This window comes from Silurus aristotelis, assembly GCF_946808225.1.
Source record: "Silurus aristotelis genome assembly, chromosome: 19".
Classification (NCBI taxonomy): Eukaryota; Metazoa; Chordata; class Actinopteri; order Siluriformes; family Siluridae; genus Silurus; species Silurus aristotelis.
In genome coordinates this window covers 11,813,744-11,833,928 of record NC_139592.1, presented here as the reverse complement: position 1 = coordinate 11,833,928, position 20,185 = coordinate 11,813,744, and the positions used below count along the sequence as shown (strand labels likewise).

Below are 20,185 nucleotides of genomic sequence, written 5' to 3'. Positions count from 1 at the left end.
GGAAGTAAAAATCAGGTTTGCAAGTGTGAAAATACTGTACTGTACACAAATCATTTTTGGAATCATTAATTTATTTTTAGTAACCATCTGATCTTGGTCAGGGTCACAGTGGAGTCCCATCCCAAGCACTGGGGTGAGTATACACCCTGAGCACAACACACACACACACACACACACACACACACACACACACACACACACACACACACACACACACACACACACACATATCTTAATGAAACCCCAAAATATTCCAAATCATAATTTTCTAAATATCTTTTTATTTACATTTGAAAGCAAAAAAGAACATGCACACGCACGCACACACACACACACACACACACACACACACACACACACACACACACACACATACAAATGTATACAATTTCTTAGTTTAACATGTCCTTAACACAAGTTTACTGAAACAGTTGTTTAATATAAATCCACCTGGATAACCAGATAGCTTTCGTGCTACTTATTTTGTGTTCCTTCCTTCCTTCCTTCCTTCCTTCCTTCCTTCCTTCCTTCCTTCAGTCTTTCTTTCTTTCTTTCTTTCTTTCTTTCTTTCTTTCTTTCTTTCTTTCTTTCTTTCTTTCTTTCTTTCTTTCTTTCTTTCTTTTTTTCTCTACCCACAACATGTTACAAGCTTCACTGATAAAGTACATGAATAAATTACATGGATAATTAAAGGAAATGTCAACACTGTACTGGATGGGCTGTTATTAATGATGGCTGGGTTGTGCTAAAGTAGCCCAAGCTGGATTGAGTATGATTAATGTGTGCTTAATGGCAGAGGGGAAGGATACAGCGGCAGTTTTAATAAAGAGGGCTTATTTCACCAAAGTCTGTCTCTGAAATTGACCCAATCTCAACACCCTGAGGAGAGAAGTCCGACCTTTAAAAAGGTCTAATCTTCCATTTCTATAAGGAGATTTATTGTGAACAACAGTTCACAGGGTGATATGGGGAATAAAGAAAAGATCAGGTAGTGTTAGGTAGACCTGTCATGAATTATATATTTGTGTTTATTCAACTATGTAAGATTTATATATATATATATATATATATATATATATATATATATATATATATATATATATATATATATATATATATATATATATATATATATATATATATATTTTGGTTTTATGATTTATCTAAATATATATTACTATCTGCTGTAAGTTGTGTGTTGGGCAATAATTTGCACGTATTTGTTTTTTAGTCACTTGGCAATCTTATGAATTTTGCACATTTTGAAATCTGTCAAATCCACCATTATTTTTTTCACACATGAAGTGAAACAAGGTGAAATTATAGCAGCAATAGTTTTTGAACTTAAGATGAAGTAATTTATTATGAAATAACTTTAAATATGACACTAAGTGAGATGTCGCCTCACAGATCCATGGCTGAGGGTTCGATTTACTGTTTGTTTTGAGACTTGTCACTAGGGGGATTACTTAGTGTAAATTACTTCTAGGCATGTGTGTGTGCATGTGTGTGTGTGTGTGTGTGTGTGTGTGTGTGTGTGTGTGTGTGTGTGTGTGTGTGTTCTTGTCAGTATTTGTCAGTACTACATTTCCAGGTTTTCTAGAAAGCTTTAACAGTATACAGGTTATCTAAAACGCAAGAATGAGCATAGGATTACTAATTGCCCACAAACTATTTAGTTCAAGACATGCTGAATTATTTATCACTAGTTAGAGTAAATGAGTAAAATAGAATAGAATGGTATAGAGATCAGGCAGTGACATAAAAACAATATTTATTTTTTTATTTTTTTACTTTAAGACTGTGATTTAAGCATGTGATGCATATTCAGAACCAAACTAAATAGTGAAGTATAGCTGTTTAGTGGTGGGTCTCCATATGAAAAGCGGTCATGTAAACATTCAGATAATATATAATACTAGAGTAGTTTTTAATTCTGTTAAAATGCAATTTACTGTACAGTTTTCTGCTCAATAATATTGCCAATCGGTAAACATATTATGCCCATATATACTGCATATGTGTATTATAAGTTCTTTAATTAAAGCTATCTGAGTAAACTACGTTTTACACTCTGTACAATTTCTCCTTGTTAAGAATATAATTACTCCCCACCTGACCATGCAGGATACTGCATAACCTTAGGGGAAAGCAAGTAACTAGGGCAATGTTTTACTTTATTGCTCCAGTTTTAAATGTTGGATAAAATTACACAAGAGCAAATTTAGCAACAAAACCTCTCATCTCTGTCTCATTAAAGCACTTTTCGTTAGAGAGGTATGCCTTTGAATATGTCATATACTTTTGTGTACCTTAAACACAGTTATACAATACAGTATTTACAATAAATTATTGAAAGAATTTAACAGCTGTCCTTTGGCTTCTATTTCTAAGGTGGTTCAAGCCAAATTAATTTCTTCTCTCAGTATAGCAAACATGCCTAACATTCCTTTCTGAATTAATTGCCCACAATAGCTATTTGGATTAAAAGTTTCTTTTACTGTCACTTTGGCTGTAAAAAGTGTATTCTTAATTAATTAAAATGTTGCCCAAGTTGCCTTTATATTTCAACACACATTAAGGAAAAGAAGGTTCTGTGGACATATACTTTTTTTTAGGATTTCTATAGTGTATAATGTACAGTAAACTGACAAGTAAAAGTTGAAGGACTTCTACCGATATATAAAATTAGAATAATGTAGATGGATGGCTTTATGTGTAATTTGGAATCATTCTTCATCCTCATGCTGAGTATACATTTTTGTTTTCTCATATTCCCAACAAATTATTTATTATTAATTGGGTTCACTCTGCACATCAAAATGTCAGTTTCTTTATTCTTTATTTGGTGAGTGTAACAAAGGGTTAAGGAATTTAGGTACAAGGTCAATGCACTAAATAATCTAGCATCAGAGTGTTTATAATTACAATAAATTATGGAGAATTTTAAATACAACAATTCATTTTTGATGATTCATGATTTTTTAAATCATGATTTTGAGTGCAGTGCAGCATTCAGAAACTGTCAAAAGTCAGATAATATTCACCTTAAAAATAAGTATACCCAATAAAGTGTCCAGGGAATAAAATGGGTGCACCATAGACGTTTTAAATTAAATGGAGTATGTGGAAAGTGTATGATAAATATAAAGGAATGTGTTTGCATAAAAGTGTGGAAATGGTTTAACTTTTGTCAAAACCAATGGACATATTAGACTTTGAAAGTTCTAGGTTTATTAAACCAATGTGTACCTTTCCCAATGCCTCTGTAATTGTGGGAAACTCAATCTAGATGAAGTGCCCGGGATTATAAACCAAGAGGCAATGTGGAAACGGGTTTCATAGCCAGTGTGCATCTGCTTGTTTGAAATAAAAAACTGATGATGCAGAACATATTTCAGAAGAAGGGAAATTGGATTCTGGTATGCAGAAACCTACCAGTTTAGATATTAAAAATGAAATATCAAGTGGACCTTCTTGGCAGTTCTCTGCAACCATATGATAATATAATCACATGCAAATGTACATTTTGCAATTAAATTGAAATTATCTATTAAAATATTCACAATCGTAAGGAAAATGCACTTGAAAATATATATGTGAATATTTTAATTGTCATCTTAATTTACATACATTTAAGAAAATTTACTGGCTCCTGCAATTTAGAGGTAAAATTATTCAGAGCATTATTCAGTTAGGAGTAATGTAAAAAAAAAATATGCACAAGTAAAAACTGCATGTTATTTGTAGATGTTTAACGCTAAAATATTATTTGGTATAAAGCCCCAGGGAATGTGAATCAGTGATTGCTTTCTAATTGGGTTAATGTTGATCTTGGGGGTCATACAATATGCATGTACAATATGTGCAGCTAATCTTGTGCAAAAGTAAAGTAATAAGCCAAAGAAAACTTAGCGAACATATCCGACTGTGATAATTGGGTTAAACATCCCTCTTGTTTAGTTTTGCTTTTCTACAAATTTAAATAAAGTAACAGTCAGGGGTGTTTGCGTAAAAGAAAACAGAGGCATTTAGAATGAATGAAACTAATGCACATACATGCTATATATTTATATTTACTAATTCTATTGAGCATAATGTATCTTATATATACAATGTGAAGTTGCTAATGATATGCTTTGCCAAGGTTGATTAAAACATTCAGTATATTTTACCCTTTGTAGTTCTGAATTGGTCACCTACACATCCACGTTTCCCCAATCACACCACACCTGCCAACTACAAAAGGGTGCAGGCTAACATGTGCTTCTTCTGTGACGAGCTACTTATTCTACATCCCAAGACAGCTAAACAGGCATATTGAAGAATGCTGTCTGCTTCTACATGCATGTCCTAATGTTAAGCAGATTGACATGGAATAATATAATACCCCCTACCTAGAGAGCACAGCTAGTTTGCTCTCCTGAATTTCTAGTCATAGATGTCTGAGGCCTCATCAGGATTCAATGTTGTAATTTCCTGACAACAGGGTGAATTATTTTGTCTGTGCATCGAATGAGCAAAACTGAATGGATTTAACACAAACTCATTTTTACATGCTACCATTAGACATGAATAAAATTTTTTGTTAATTTGTTGATGTTTACAGTCCTATACTTGTAGACAAAGATGTGAATATAGAGCGCATTCAGCACCTTAAGGTGATAATGCAAAAGGGGTTAACAGGGTGATAAATGGAGTTATAAATAGGGGCACCCAAAAACAAGCCCAATAACATAATTTGCCATTTTTAACCCCACTTAGATTGTTACAGTCTAATATTATGTGTATTATAACTGAATAGTATTAACATTATTCTCTAATATGCTATAATTTAAGTAATATTTAGGTAATATTTAACTAATTTGAATACAACATTTTTACAATTTAACAATTTGAATTGAGTGATAGAAAAGGACAGAATTCCTTCGAGATTTTGCTGTATTGAACAGTAGTTGATATAAGAACCAGTGGGAATAAGCTGTGACAAATGATGCATATTCAATCTACTATAGTCTGCTGATCTATGAGTTAAATCAGTGTCTGGAAAATATATATTTTTTAATCCATGATAATCTCAGATAGGGTAAAATGAGAACTCGCCATGGATTTGACTTGATCCCCTATATCTGGTGTTAAACACTGCAACACAGCCCTCATGTAAGTATGATAGCTTATACTAGTACAATATAAACTAACAATGTTACTAATCTATAACTATAATGATTTTTAACCATACCCACATGATGCTAACATAGTTAACAAAGAGATGGGTAGAGGTTTTATAGAGGACAACATATGTTGTAAACATATGTTATAAAACTTTATAGAGTTTCATAACAAGGTTTTTTAGAGGACAAACCTTGTTATGTTTTGTAAGATAAGATTTAGGGAACAGAATAAGCTGTTCTTCAAAGGTTTGTTGCCATTTAGGTCTTTTTCCTTATTTTTTTATTTAAAAAGCATAAAAGGATGGCATAGAGATATGTTTAAAAGGATCAATGATTATTATGTGTAGGTGCAATTGGAATATAATTAGAATAGAGATTAATTATTTAATTCAATGCCATATATTTTGTTGCACGCTCCTAATTGAAAGACTTCATCAGTAGTTTGAAATAACAAAATAGACCTATAGAAAGATAGTAAAAACTGTACGAGTAGTGGCAATTTGTTAAGTGCTATAAATCTAAATTTAAAGTAAATATGGGGAATGCACTGCCAACTTGTGTATAAACCCTTACCTATACTACATACCAGTGAACTGAGCTAAAAAAGAGGGGGGGGATTTAGGATGTTTTAAATAATGAATGTTATGAAATAAATATTTAATAAATAAAACTTCTTTCGATTCAGGTTCAAGTTTTATCTTCTTCTTTCGGCTGCTCCCATTAGGGATCACCACAGCGGATTATCACTCTGTCCTCCACATCTGTCTCTTTCAAACATACCACCTGCATGTCTTCCCTCACCGCATCCATAAACCTCCTCCTTGCCTCCGGCCTGGCAGGTCCATCCTCAGCATTCTACTACAGATATACCCCATGTCCCTCCTCTGCAACATCCTACCTGCACTGTCCCTCTAATAAACTAATCTCTAATCCTGTCCATCTTCGTCACCCCCCCCCCCCAATTAAAATTGCAGCACCTTTAACTCCGCCACTTTCTGTTCTACCGCCTGTCTTTTTGTCAAAGCAGGTTCAAGTCTTAACTGCCTGATCATATTCAGTTAGTAAATGTTAATTAATGGTAAATTCTCTATGAATATAAAAGTTGGTAGTAGTAAAGTGTGCTACTAGAAGTGCTACTACTCAAGTTGAATTGTTCATAAACACTGCTGTGCTAAAGACACACAGCTGAATGCACCAGCAAATCCAGATGACAGACACCAGTTTAATAAAGCTAATGCATGTGTAGAAGATGGTGGACACTGGGTCCTGGGTATCTTCCACCCACTTAATTCCATCAAGAGAGAAATACTTCTATTATGGCCACGGGCAGCTAGAAGTAATCTTTCTGATTATGTAATAACTCTGGGTGGCCCTTTCAGCTACATCATAAGCAGCAGTGAAAGACGTTGTAATTTTTTTTATTCAAGTACTCTAGTCTCTAATATGAAGCTCATGTAAAAGGCTGAATTGGCTCAGCCCACGATATTTTTTCTATCAAGATCCACCATGTCTGCTTCAATCAAAAGGTGCAGGTTCTTTATCAGTACCTAGAATTATTAAGAATACAGCACAGGCAAAACAAAAAACTACCTATGGAATAGCCTTCTATTTATTGTTTTGGATTTTTTTTGTGGATGGTGAAGCTGAGAAACACGTTATGTCCCAGAATGCCCTTATGCCTTCTGGCTCTACCTTTTAGTTAGGCTGTCATAGCTAGACATACTGGAGTTGTGCTTGCACTCTCTCACAATATACACCCCTCTAAATCACTGTAGGATAAGAGCATAGCTAATAATCTGTACTCTCTTTCTGTCAAACTGTAGATGTACTCCTGCTGCCCAGTGTAATGTCAGTGCCTGATCCTGACACAATTCCACTGTTGTGACTTCTCTCACCCTCTGGACCTGCCTAGTTTAACTTGATACGTTTCAGAGTGGAGAGTCCTCACTTGTGAATCACGCTCTGCTGCTGAGCATGGTACAACATGGATACCTTAAAGATTTGAACTCCTCAAATGCATTATGTGTTGCCGCACCCTTAATTCAGCAAATAATTTCACATGGCTAAAGAAATTATATAATTGTAAAAATTGTCCTGTCTTTTCTGGGTTTGTAGTTATAGATTATTAATGGTTTATTATCTTGCTATCCAGTGCCACTCAGAAGTGGATAGGTTCCCTTTTATTCTGGTTCCTCTTGAAGTTTCTTTCTCACTGAGATATTTCTTGCTGCTGTTGACATTGCTTTCTCATTAGAAATGTAAATTTGGGATTGCTGTAAAGTTGCTTTGTGACAGTGTCTATAGTTAAAATTGCTTTCCAGATACAGTTGTACTGAAAAAATCTCTAGCAACTTGTGTTCTATTATGCATTGGGAGTGTTGTTTACAGCAGTTATGTCATGACTCATCTGCAACACACATGTGCATGCATGCACACACACACACACACACACACACACACACACACACACACACACACACACACAGCTGAGCTTATTAAATTAGCCTTTAGAAACATAAACTGTAATATTTTCATATTTAATGCTGAATTAAGCTAGCTAAACTGATTCATTGCTTGGGCTGTCAGGAATGGCTTCATTAGCAAGGGAAATTGGTTTTGAATTTATATTAGTTAAGCAACACTAGCTACAATACAGTTTACTTAATGTTTGTAGAGGTAAAGACCTGTACTACTTCATTCATACACCTTCAATAACTTTGTTATCCTGGGATGGGTATAAGCACACAAGGCAAAAAAAAACACCTTTGATGGTACATTTCAGGACACCATGCAAACAAAACCTGTGCTCACACACTCACTCACATCTATGGCAATTTAGCATTGCCAAGCCACCCACTTAGAAAAAAAAACATAGAACCTGAAGGAAACAACAGCAACCCAAAATCAATGTTGAACCAGACATCCTGTAACTGCGAAGCAAAAAAGCTATCCGCTGTTCCACTATGCCATCTTCCTGTACAAGTAATTACATATATTTATCAAAAAGCAAAATCTAAAAAAAAAAAAACTGATTTAAAGTCACCAAACACATTATCTGGCATGCTGTGCAGCAGGAAAAGTTCAGCAGCATTCATCTGTATGCATATGAGTGCTGATGCCATGTTGCATTCTGGCTCCATAAAGGGGAAGACCTTTAAGTCGTCATGATAAAATCCAAATCCTACAAATGCCCATCAGCATTTTGGAAGAAATGTGCAAGTGGACACCTAGAATTGGTTCTATCGTGACCTATTATATTTATCAGTATTCTGTTGGCCAGTTCAATTTCAGACACAATGCTGATCCAGGCAATTTATTGACATACTAGTTGTGGGTTTGGATGGGTTCAGTTTATTTTTTGCATGCTTTATGTAGGGTTGCTACTCGAAATAGAACCCGGTGTAACGTTGGGGTGTGTGTGTGTGTGTGTGTGTGTGTGTGTGGGAGAGAGAGAGAGAGAGAGAGAGAGAGAGAGAGAGAGAGAGAGAGAGAGAGAGGTAAAAATGAATAACCGGCACCGATATCGTCGATATTATCGAATGAACTCTGTTGTACAGCTGTTCTGGAATGTTCTGGTCAGGCGGTGGCGCTCGCGCTCATAGTGAGTGTGCGTGTGTGTGTGTGTGTGTGTGTGTGTATGTGCGCGCGCGCGCGCGTGTGCATGTGTGTGTGTGCGAGTGCGTGTGAGTGTGCGCGCGCGCATGCCTAACGTTTCTCCAGCAGCAGCTCGCGTGTGTTTTGCGCCGTTTTTTTTTCTCGCGCATTTCTCTCCTCTTGAGGCTGAACGAATGTACCCGCGGAATGTAAATCCAACATCAAGACAGGGGCGACGTTTCTCTGCCTGTCTCTGTATATCCCTCTCTGTGGCTAAGTAATTGCCTAAGGGATCCGAAGCCATCGGGTTTTTTAGCTGTGGAAACATAAAGGGAGGTGAAGAACCAAATGAAAAGAGGGAGAACGAACGGAAAAATAGGCTGTTTTTTTCCCTTCCCCATCAGCTCCCTGAGAGTTACCTGTCCGTGGCTGCAGAGGTGAAGACGTCTCGCTTTTTTTTTCTTCTTCTTCCCCCGTTTGCGAAGCTGAATCGCTCTGAATGGGAAAAATGCCTTCGACTCCTTGTCAGTGATACCATGGACAGCTCACTCGCCATCACTCGCGCAGGCTGAAGAGGGACGTTTGGAAGAAGGACGGCGCAGAAGGGTGAAGTAGGCTACGTTCTCCTTCATCATTATAATTTTTTTTACCCTTCTGGCAAAAAATAATAATAATAAATTCAACACCCATGGACGTACGTTAACATCCCCAATCATCTCAACCTCCTCGGTTTAGCGCCAAAAATGTTTTATGTGTTTCTATTCCAAAAATAATCAACGAAGCTAATTATTCGGTGTGGAATCTTAATAGCGCATTTGCCGTGCTCGCTCTCCACGTTCGAAGTGCGCGCGTGTGTTTGTGTGTGTGAGCGCCTGTGTGTGTTTAGATCATTCCCGTCGATGCTGGTTGACATCCATGCTGATCTTTCAGAAAACTGCTTTGTATTGTCCTTTTGCATTTTTAATGCTTATGCATGGTTTTCAGCTTGTGCACGAATTATTCTCCTGCAATGAGCTTATGTGGCATTTATTTAAAAAAGAAGAAATATCTCTCATGCAGAACTAAAACATTCATATTATATGCTACAGAGTTACTTTTCTAATTCCTGCATTGATATTGAACTTCCCAGATGTTTAATATTTCCGATATGCTGACTAGTGACCACATGGAACATTCGCTTATAGCTATGCGCTGGTGCTTGATTTGCAGAACTGACAGCTCAAGAGGTGTTGCTGAATACTTTCATTTACTGATATTACAAAAAAAAAAAAAGACACCAGAACATTTCATTGTAATATCCAGGGCTCAAAGTTGGTGAACCTTCCAGGTCTAGCCACAGCTCTTATTAATTATATTACACTTGAATGTTCACAGAAAATGAAGTATCTTTTAATTGAGTTATTAGCTGACTTGCTGGTGTTGGAGCTGAATAAATTTTCAATCTGGACTTCTTGTTTCTGTGTTAATGAGAGTCTCTCACCCTAGGCGAAAGGCGATATGATTAATGAAGGGAGCGTGTATAATTTTAGTTACAGTATAATGTATAAGAACTAAGTGTGACACTGATGTTTGGTGTGGGTGAAATTGTGACGAGAAAAATTTCATGTTTTTTTTTTTTCTTCTCCTAGACTGCAATAGTCAAAGCTAATGCTTTTGAATGCATCATTCCGAGCGCATTTCAGCAATGATACAGAAACTCCTTCTAAGTTGACTATTTTAGATGTCTCGTATTTCTGTGCTGTAAATAGCTGAGGTGATAAAATAATGCATGTTCTTTTATTTACCAAATCTCTGCTCAGACATTAAATAATTGAAATTAAATAAGAATGGAACGAGCAAGTTTGTTATATGTTTTTTCTCATGCAATATGTGATGTATACATCACACATCCTTATATGTTTCTTTGCATGTATCAGCAATTTGAAAGAGCAAGTTATCATCAGAATAGGCTCATTTATGATAATATTTATGTAGCCACATTGATATAAATGCTTATTCATTATGATATCTGAACTAAAATAATAAAAGTTGAAATCCATAAATATAAAATGATTTCGTACCTGTATTTTACATAAATCACACTGTGAGATCTCACTTCAAGACAAAATACATAGATATGCACAGCAGTAATATTGCGCAAAAAAACAAAATTGCAAACAGTAAAATCTGCCTTAAAAATTACAGGTAAAATGATCAGCTGATTGTAGAATTGTTCAAAGAACATTTGTAATTTTGGTTTGTATTATAGTCAAAGGAGGACAGTGAAAAAACAATGACAAGGCTGCTTAGGACTGAACGGAAATCCCCGAGTAACTCCTGCAAATAATGGAATTACCTCAGGTCTCAGTATAAATCTAATTCTGTATGAATAGAGCTATATATTACCAACCCCACCAGCCAGCTTATAACACTATATCATTCATAGTTTGACAGACTACTTCATGACTAGAGCTTGTAGCATGCCTCTGTACCATTACTCATTCCCTCCTTCTTGTGTAGTCCTGGCCTTCTCTGTCTATCCCACAGCTTGTCACAGCATGTGGCCAAGAACTGTCTAGTTTCACAGAAAGGGAAAATTTGGCAGAAGCCCAACTACAAACCTTCTCCTGTAGCCTGTCAGCAAATATGCAAGATTATCTTGTTTACTTACCAGTATCTGTTTATTCTTTAAGAACATGAAACTGAGACTCTTGACTTTCTGTCCAGTTACAATATCAGGCTTTAATGCAACATGGTGTCCAAATTTTGTTTCTCAACCAGAAACCAGCTCACAGACAACTTGACTGCCAGTTAGACCACATGAACGAATAACATCAGACACTCTGTGAGTCGTGGACAGAGCATACAAGACTGAGCCTTACTCATATATCTTTGATGTGTCTCTGGTGATTTGGTGGAAGTCGTAACAGCTTCCCACCTGAGTAACTTTTCATAAAAAAAATGTTTTACTATTAGCTGAACCAATCAATATTTAAGAATATTTTCTATACATAGACAAAAATAAGTTTTTTATTTTTACGTTCACACAATTTTTTTGTCGATTAATAAAAAGGTTTTGAGAATCTATAGTGGAAATGTTTTGACAGAGGAAAAAAACACTGCAGGTGTGTCACATCGCATCATTTATCATGTGCATCAGCTACAACAATCCAATAAAATGCCAGCAGGAACTAGAAGCTACCAGTGATACCAGTGTTGTACTGAAATTTTCACATGCGCATGTGTCGTCTTCATTCTCACTAACAGATGTTCGCTTTAATAACTTGTTCCTAGACTACTCGCTTATAATTACACATATGTGATAGAATGAATTTTGTATCAATAGTGTATTGGTATTAATGGAATAAAGTGTCGATGTTTGATCACTGTATACAATTATGTTTTGAGTTAAAATGTAGCGATTCAACTTTGAATCATGTAGGATATAAGCTCCTATAGTGCTTTGATATCAACATATTATACCGTGGTTTACTGTGGAGATTTCCTGAGACTGAAGAATGATTGCGTGAGAAACTTGCCCTTAGAACCTGTTAAATATTTTTTGCATGATTTATTGCTTTAAAGTTTTACATCGTTTAAACCAAAATAACCTACCAAATTATATATATATTTTTTATATTTTTATATAAGAGTATTTTTTGGCTGTTGTGTGATAAAATATCAGTATCAGAATTATTTGTATCCCTGTATTCTGAGTGTCTTATGAGCAAGTGTATCAGTATCACAAATTCATCAAAATGTCTGGATAAATCCAGGTTGTTGTTCATTTACCTCCAAAAATCTGCTTTCCCCAATAATATCCTTAATAAGAGTCATTGTATATAAATATAAAGCTCCTTTGACTGATCTCCATTATTTCATAATGAAAACATTATCACGTTTCTATACTGAAGGAAAAGGTCTCCTTGTTAACAATGTACAAGCAGCCGCTTAATGGTCGAGTATTCAAATATTCTATGAGCACAAGAAAAGCTTTTGGATTTCATTCATTTCAATAATATAATAAAAGAAAAATAATATGAGGCTGAATAAATGCTGAAGGGAAAAAAAAGACAAATTAGAGATGATCAAATTACACCATAAAAACCAACTGAGATTTTATTTAACATGTTTTTTCCCAGTTATTCCTTCTGTAAAATGTGCGCATAGCTGTTAATAAATTTAGAATGTCGATAGTAGTTTTATGGCATAAATGATAAATAACCGAATATTGGCATTAATGATTAAACGATGCTGTACCTGAACATGTGCTACACTTTAGAGTCTCTGTACTGTTTATTAATGACAAGTTTATTACTGCCCTGGAGAGAGTTTGCAATAGAGAAAGAGAGAGAGAGAGAGAGAGAGAGAGAGAGAGAGAGAGAGAGACAGAGACAGAGACAGAGACAGAGACAGAGAGATGTCAGTTACTTGCATTCAATTCCTTCCTTTCAACAATTCTAGCTCAAATTGCACCAGGCATTAAGCCTATTTATTGTCGCCTTAAAAACAAGCTCGGAAATAGCAACGTGCACTTGATTACTGCTCTAATCACATCAGCAATTTTGCCTCTTAAAATGCAAATAAACTTTTTGTTGCTAATGGTTAAAGCCAGTAAACTTAGCTTATGGAGCTCTTACAGGTTTTAAGTTGCATTGTTGTGCCAAACCTATTCATGTTTGCATAGACTACATATTTAGCTTTTCTTTTTTTTTTTTTAAATAAGAAACTTGAGTAACACGATTAAAGTTACATTTATGTGACCTACAGAAGCGTGTTGAAGTCTATCAGTAAATACATCCTTAAACTGGTTCACTGGGTCATAGACCTTTTTTTAATAACAAAGTGTTCATTTAAATACTTAATGAAGCTGTTCAGACAGCTATGGGAAGTTCATTTTCCCACCAGAATAAGAGGAGAACCTTGATGCACATCTTACATGTATCCTGAGAGATAGATCAGAAGATTAAAGTGAGCAGTATGCAGAACAGTGTATGTGAAAATGTTTAAAGATAGGTGGCTGCTGGTCCATTTTTGGCTTTGCAGGCAAGCATCAGTGTTTTAAATCTGATGTGGGTAACTGCAGGATGCCAGAGGAGAGAGTGTAGCAATGAAGAATGTTTGTGAGAACTTGGATGGTTAAAAACAAGTAATGTGGCTACATATTGGATTAGTTACAGAAGTCATGTGGCATGAAGCAGTGACCAGCCAGGAATGAACAAACTCCTCTGCTTTAATTGTATTTTGCCTCACACAAAAGTCAAAATGAATAAATTCCAAGAGAATAAAAATAAAAACAATTATATAAGTCTTGCAACAATAGTAATTTTGTTGGCATACAATTTAAGATTGAAATAGGAAAGAACCGCAGTTGGCTGTGGTTCCTGAAGCAAGGCCACATCGACTGTACTGCAAAAAAAATAAAGCCATCTTCTTTAAGAACCTTGTAGGAAAAGTGTTTCTCATCCCATGCGAGTGTTTGACACACCTGCTTGTGCAAGAGCTTTTCATCATAAACACATTCTGGGGGGCAGATTATATTGTTGCCTTGCTCTAGTTAATTTGAAGTTTCCCTTGTGTAAGCCTAATTGTTTCGCATTTATGCATTTGGAAGCAGATTGTATACACTGAAAATAAATTCAAATCAGTGGGCTCTTCTTTCTGCACAAATGTCAGAATTCTTTGTTTCTGTTTTGCAACATACTGTGTAAAACCTCCCTGGACCGTATATGGATGGATGGATTCAAATCAAAGATTGTTCTGAAACCTTCTTTTCATTGTTTCCTACCTTTGGTATTCCAAACAGTCCAGGAGCATCAAAGAAGCCATCTTCTCCACACCGAGCCTAAACTAATGTGACTCTATTAGATCCGGCTGTCATCCGTATTGATATAAAATGTGTAGGCGATGTGTGAGGAAGAGAAGAAGTTTGATTACTGAGAATCCCTTGCCTTTGTGTATTTTTCTCAGCACTACCTTTATTCATGGCATACTCCAGTATCTCCATAAAAGAAGCACTCTGGTGCATGAAAGAGAGAGTGTGTGTGGGGGTGGTGGTGGTGGGGGGGGGCAGGTGCTTGCTAGGCTGTTAATAACGACTTTGTGTCATAGCAGAGATGAAACTCTCGCTCATCAAAACCTGAGATTTATTTTGATAGCCCAACTACAGCTATTACTCACAGTCACTGAGTGGTCATCAGAAAATAACTCTTCTGGTGCAGGCCTCGCTTACTGAAGAGGTCAGGCTTTGTGTAGTGCTGTTGTGAATTTATATCTGTGACAATAACTACTGCCAATTGAAGTTGCATGTTGAGAGGATATAAAAAAATCACCCGGTTGGTGCGTTAAACAGACGTAATAGATATTCATTGCTCATTTTGGCCTAGTTTCATGTTTCATCGAGCCAGCAAAGAAAACAAAAGAGTACATATCTCTCCTCACCAAATTGCACTTGTCAATTTAGTAAATGAGAAAATCAGTCTTTTGCAGGCGGTTTGTACGGGGTGCCAGCATTGCAGGACACCCACCAGTCTGATCAATCTTGTGAATTGTATACAATATGGTGTCTTACATCAGTAATGTTGTGAAAGGCACAGAATTATTAACCAATCTGGATGAAATGGAGCTGTAGTAGTAATGAAGGAGTGTTGAGTTTGACATCACTCACATGCCGACTCCAAGCTTTCACTTTCAGAAATCACGGATCTTACACTAAGGGTGCTATAACCCTGCGTTTAAACACCTGACATTGTCTTCTTTTGTTTAACAAATTTTCCTAATAAGCTTTCAAAATATTGGAAAAGGAATTGGTGTGCTAACATTTTTAATATATTTCTAAATTTAAATAAACAAGACACATTTAAAATAATAGTTGTTCTTTTTCACTACAGTATATAATTTCTAGCTCAGCAATGAAACTGGCTAATCCATCCACCTCTGCTTAATAAAGTGGCTCAAATTACCTATTGTGTACTATTCCAGATTATAGTGTTATATGGCTTTTCTATTAGGTTTAATGTTCGAATTTCAACCTAGACATCAAATCTACCAAAAGTGTCTGATTCGTCTGGATTTGACTATACGGTCAGTATTTTAGATTTGAGCAATGGTGGGCCGTCAGGGCTAGCAAAGCTTTCTCTGCTGGCTTAAACGCTATCAGAATAACTGACCTACATTTACAACCTAAATTCTAATATTTGTTCTATGAAATTGTATGAATTTATTCCCAACAGTTTATTCTCTTCATTTCGTAGCATTTTTTCTTGGCTGCACTGCTTCCAGTACATGTATATGGATGTTGGGTTTTTTGTCCAATGAGATTTCAGCCTCTATGTCCCTCCATGTCAATCTAATCTGCCCAGGGCCTGCAAAGTCAGTACTGCTGGCTCTTTAACCATAGAGAATATTAGCAATGGGTCTGTTTCTTTAACCATTTAGATTTCATATTTGCCTCACAGGCGTCAGCAATAGCGTCAGCATTTTCCGTCCTCTGATTGGTTGGTCATAGGGAAACTGTTACAGGCAAGTTCAACAGGCAAAACACAAGTTAGACCAGTGAATACGAGCGGTACCACTTTCTTACACCCTCTGAGGAGCGGTGCAAATTATGAGTATGCATCTCTCGTGAGTAGGTTGTATTTTATTTACATTTTTATGTTTTTGTCATGTTATTGTACAAATATTGATTAAACTGCTCCAGATGATGTAGGTGGCACAGTTGCGGTGGTAGTGTAGAGGTTTGGAGTCTTAACTGGGTTTCTTGCATTAGTAAAAATGGTATTCACTCCCCATATGTGAAATGCCTCTCTCTCTCTCTCTCTGTAATGCCACACGTTTGTTATATTGCTTTTTTGTATAGTATTGGTGGTTTCTATAATTGCGACGTGATAGCGGTAGTATTAAGAGGTGGATTACGTCAGGTACGTCCCCACTGAAGGCCCAGGTACCAAATGCACGGCCCACCACTGGATTTGAGACACAGCCCACTACAGCAATCATGACAGCAAAAGGATTTTGTGAGTGTGGTATAATGTTGTTTTGGGTCTAAAATGACATCTAGCAAAAGACGCTTTTAAATCTTCCAGGTGTGCATAAGATATGCAGCGAACTTGCTACTGCTTCTGCACACACACAAAATCATGTGGTAAGTATACACATACTGCTCTGCTTCCTGTCAGGCAGTATCACACCATCCCAGTGTGATTAACACTTCACCCGACTGCCAAGTCAGTGCAAGAATATTCCTATAGTTTTTAGTCACTTGCGTTGCACATGCACCTTTCTGACATAATCATTTTTTTTTTACATTTTACAGCAGTTCTATATTATGAACTAAACTTTTTAAAATAGTATCATCAAAGCTTGTGGTTGCAGAGAATTCATAATGTCCATTTTGGCATATTTGTCTAAAAAGGGATCCCCTGTCTTTTACTAATAGTAGCATAGCTTACTCTATGAATTAGGCCAAATGTTTGTGGAGCAAATTTTTCTTGCAACAGAGCGATATGAAACGATATGCATATTTTAAACTGTTCTAAAAGCAATACTGCTACAAACTGATTTAAAGGGAAGCTACAATTTAGACTGTGCAGCCAAAAATCGAGAAGCAACTGGTAGTTGAGAAAGCTACCTCAATTTAACGAGTTCAAATTGCAAGTTGTCAAATGGCAGTTTTTAACCAGATGAAGGCAGTGAATTACAAGTACCTTGAACAAATGACCAGTGAATGCAATATTGTACACATACAGATTGCTTTTTGTATTTTGTGCAAATTGCATTAGTGTGCAGGTAAACGCACATTACCAAGAGTAAATTAAACTAATTAATATTAATGTTATAATTAATTCCTTGGTATTCTTATAGACACGAGTCTTTTTAAAATGCCTATAAAATTTGGCTCAAATTACATGAGCGAAGAAACAAGCCACTACATAATAAGTAGACACTTGAACTGAAATGGGAGTAGATTTAATTGACCAATTTAAACTATTACAAATGTAAGATTTAGTTTAAATTAAACTTTTCTTCCAAACTGCAATGTACTGTCTGTATTTTGTTTTTATATTGGTATTTCTGTGTGTGTGTGTGTGTGTGTGTGTGTGTGTGTGTGTGTGTGTGTGTGTGTGTGTGTGTGTGTGTGTGTGTGTGTGTGTGTTAATATTACAGCTCATTGTTTTTTACCCTCTGTACCTTAAATGTTCATAGACTTTATAGACGTTCAAGTGATAAAATAAAAACGATGTTGTTTCATTTTCCCCATTGCTTTTTAACAGGCTTTGTCATGTGTCAAGCTTTTTCCGAGGCTGAAAGTGCTGTTTAATACGCTGCACTCTACATTGCCTCCATGTTCTAGCCTATTTACTGAGCATATATAAAATCATTTGAAATTTGCCACAGCTGTGAAGGTTTTTGGCATGTGAAGGAACAGAACATTCCTCATCATCTGATCATCATCATCTTTTCTCTGCTTGTGTTCTATATGGTGGATGTTCAGCCTGGATACATTCATTCGGGAAACAAAATATTACATTCTTTTGTATTAAAAAAAATAAATTTGATTTGAGGTTCCGTTACCAGCAATGGCTACTTTTTATTTAAGTGCATGTCAGAGCCCAAACTTCTTTACTTTAACTTGGGTGAAAAATTGTAGTCAGTACGTCAACATTTACCAGCCTTTTAAAACATTAGCATCTGCACTTCTACTTGAGTGTAAAATGTGTGTACTTTTGCAGTGTCTGGTAAAATGGAGTAAAATGATGTGTGAATAAATAAAAACAACTCTATACACTACGGTTTATGAGAACACTGGCAGTTTGGATAAGCATTTACGCTGAGAGCAAAAATGGTACAAAACCTTTCTACTTTCTATAATGCCTTATTTAAAATCATTATCTACAACAATGGCATGATTGTGCAGTCTTGCAGTTGGATAGCAAAGTGTGTGGTAATTATACGCATAAAAGTGAAGTGTGTTGCAGTGTGGATTGAGCAGACAGTTGTTAATTCAGTTATGAATTTAGAGTAACTATCAGGAAGTAATGACTTTTTATTTTTGAAAGAAAACTTTATTGAAGACAGTACATCATATTTCAGTGACATTAGAGTTAATGGCACAGACAAATAATTTTTTTCTTTTTACCAATTTTCTTCAAGATGACATTAATAACACATAAAAATAGTCAAAATACCACATAACTAAATTGTGGTTTACTGAGTAGACTGACATGATTGCATTGCATAAAAAGCACTGATTATCTGTAGTACCATACAGTTAAGCTTAAAAGTCTACATTCACCTTGGTTAAAAAAATCCTTACTTTATGTCCCCCTATATTTTCTGTCTTAGTCAATTAGGTGATCTGCATTGTTTCCTTAGGAATTCATTACAATTTCTTCTAAAAATTATACGGAAATGACAGTGGGTAAAAAAATTGGTTAAATTGGTTTATTTGAATTAAACACTTGGGCAGTGTTCTACAAGCTTCCCATACTCACTCATACCTCCTGACAGAGCTGATGTAACTCAGTCAGGTTGGCAAAACGCAATCCTTGGACTTGCATTTTTAGTTCATTACACAGGTATTGGGATTTGAGTCAGGGCTTTGTGATAGCCACTCCAATTCTATTTGGAGATATTCTTAGGATTATCCTTTTGGAAGCCTCAGTTGCCATAAGGATTATTTTTTTTTTTTTATTGTCTAAGAATTGGTTCAGTCCATTTCCAGCGAAAAATCCTCCTTCTTCATGATGCCAACTATTTTTTAAAGTACTGTAAGCACCCTTTTTAAAAGCAAAATACCTTCAAAATTTGATGCTGCCACCCCCATGCTTCACAGTTGAGATGGGGTTCTTGGTCGAGTTTCTTGGACTGGCCCTGAAGTTGTACTTCAGGACTTAGTTGAAATAGTTTATATTAAGTTGTAATTCATTACTAGAGGCTCAAAGCACTTTTGTACGTTGCTCTGGATGAGGGCGTCTGCTAAATAATAATAATCTATTCTTTCACATGATTAAAATGGTTTTGCTCTAAATTTTGCTAATAACTTATGATTATTATTATTATTATTATTATTATTATTATTATTATCATCATTATCATTAAAAATAGAAATATGGTAATTATTATTTACATTCGGATAGTTTAATAATTTTAACTATACATTTTTATATAAACTTAATGTTCAAGAGAGAATGATAAATATAAGACCAGTCTTTGTAATCTGTCATCTTATAAATATAACTTTATTACTTTTTTAAACAGTTACAGTGAATGGAAAAAATATGCACCATGTGTGCACTGGATTCCTAATAAATCACAAAAAGTCTCCTACATAAATATTTGCGAACATGTTACATAGTTAATACTTATTAAATATTAACCTTACAGTCATTTAATCTAAATCCTCTTTCATGTACACAAAGGAATATATTCCTGCGAAAAAT

General features: G+C 35.6%; 1 protein-coding gene across 5 annotated transcripts in view; it reads left to right on the top strand.

Moving 5' to 3' along the window:
* Positions 1 to 20,185, top strand: part of cntn3a.2 (contactin 3a, tandem duplicate 2) — a 101,565-nt gene that overhangs the window by 9,571 nt on the left and 71,809 nt on the right. For 2 of the 5 annotated variants that reach the window (XM_083570119.1, XM_083570118.1), the window contains one exon: positions 81 to 133. The exons of 1 other annotated variant lie outside the window; for it this stretch is intronic. The gene's annotated coding sequence lies outside the window, so the exon portion shown is untranslated. Of the gene's footprint in view, positions 1 to 80; positions 134 to 8,687; positions 9,377 to 20,185 lie in introns of those variants that run through there. 2 more of the 5 variants (XM_083570120.1, XM_083570121.1) reach the window with 2 other exon arrangements.